General features: G+C 35.0%; 1 long non-coding RNA gene across 1 annotated transcript; it reads left to right on the plus strand.

Annotated features, from left to right (window-relative positions):
- Nucleotides 1–1,007: 1,007 nt before the first annotated feature.
- LOC109096590 lies at nt 1,008–1,922 on the plus strand. Its single transcript, XR_006159205.1, has 3 exons — nt 1,008–1,046; nt 1,728–1,764; nt 1,880–1,922. It is a non-coding gene; the product is annotated as an uncharacterized LOC109096590 (long non-coding RNA).

Here is a 1,922-nt window from a genome sequence, read left to right on the forward strand (position 1 = left end):
AAGTGTATTCTCATCTGCTGTCTTAGGCATTGCCCCTCTGTCTTCTTACTCCTCTTCCCTTTACTAGTTCAGTCTCTACAGCACGCCTGCTAGCCTTCTCGAGATCCTGAGCGGAGAGTAAAACAGTTTACACTCCTTCACAGCCCTTAAACTGAGTGTCCTGTTATGGCCAGTTTTCAGACCAGGATTCTTCGTCTGCATCTCTGTGTTGTTATTATTCTCCTGACTCATGCAGGTACTCTTCACTTGTTTTTGCATTCTGAGAAATGCGAGTTGATATGGCTATAAATTTAGCATAGTTTGATTACTAATAATATTGGTTACCATTTTACAATTTAATGCAGATGCTGAAAAGTTTGTGTTTGTATTCTAATGTGTTTTGTTCAAAATATTTAACACCACATGAACAATTAATTGTGTGTCTCATGAGCTTTTGCATGTTTGCTGTTTTCTACTACTGGGATTTTCTGTGTCTTTTCATCAGATTATTCAAAATCTAATCAAGAGCAAAGGATTCGGCAGCACATCAACAAAACAGTGTTTGTGGGGGAAACAGTTACACTTCACTGCAACAAAACCCAACTTGATGATGATTTCACATGGAAAATGAACAGCTTCGTTATTTTTAGGCATGTCTCTGATATTACCATAACTAAGACAAACTTCATCTCCAACAGGATTCACATCGCACCCCAAGAAGCCCAAGAGAATTCAATAATACATCAAATACAAGCCAGCCTGATGTAGGAAACTACAGCTGTTACCCAGCAGCAATAAGATGGACATTAACACAACAGGTTATTTAATTTCTTGGTTCTTGTAAAAGAGTTTGGTTTAGCAAGTATATTAAAGTTTGTAACTAGTAACTAGAAGTAATTAATGCTGATAGACTGAAATCATGAGTGTTTGACTCTTTGTTTCCGACAGATATCCAGATCAGACCAGAATCACTCAAACAAATGTCGCTGAACATCATCACTACCACACATCCTCATGTTCTGAGCTGCGATCTGTTTTATCATCACCATCAGCATCTGCATTCACAGGTGAGAGACATTTTTAACATTTCTTACCCTCGGAAACACTGATATGTAGTTTCAGCTCCAGGTCATTTTATAGAGTGATGAACCGCTTACTTCATACCTGTTTCATTTTTCGACCTTTTTTCAAATGTGTATTTGTAGGCAGTGTCAATTCAAACATGAGTTCAAATAGTCAGCTTGAATGGCAAAAGTTAATTTCATTAACTCTGTCCACCATTGCTCAGAATTTTAACCTTCACTTCTAGTTACAGTTTGTGTAAATAACATCTAGCATTTTCACGCTTTTTAAATGTCTAAATAGCATTTGCCATACTTTTATGTATACATGTACTTTTAGATTTCTTTGTTTAACTCTTGTCCAGGACACAAACAATACATAAACTCTATCAAAAAAATTATCATTTATATTTCAAAGATTTAATTTTGTGAAATAATTTCGTATGTATTTAGATTATAAAAATGCATTGTGATCATTTAATTCATAATAATTTAATTAAGATATAAATTTCATCACATTAAATATGGGAAAATGAAGTAAACTTGTGTAAAAGTGTTTTAAGGATTAAAAGAGGCCATACATTTGACAGACATCCACACATGCTACATAAACAGTGATCAGCTACTGCTTTTCTTATGAACTGAGCTGCATTCGGTTCTTCTTCAAATTCTGAATCATTTTAACAGGAAACTGAGACAGAAGATCAGCTCTGGTTCAGAGGATGTAAGTATATTTACCACAGAACAGCTTATTATTTAGCAACTAAATCTGGTCTTGATTTAGAGGTTCAACTTCTAGCAATATATATATTTTTTCTACTTGTGCATGATCTGTACAGGTGAAGATGATCTCTGACTGTGACAAACACACAGTAACAGCCT

This window comes from Cyprinus carpio, unplaced genomic scaffold, assembly GCF_018340385.1.
Source record: "Cyprinus carpio isolate SPL01 unplaced genomic scaffold, ASM1834038v1 S000005981, whole genome shotgun sequence".
NCBI classification, from domain to species: domain Eukaryota; kingdom Metazoa; phylum Chordata; class Actinopteri; order Cypriniformes; family Cyprinidae; genus Cyprinus; species Cyprinus carpio.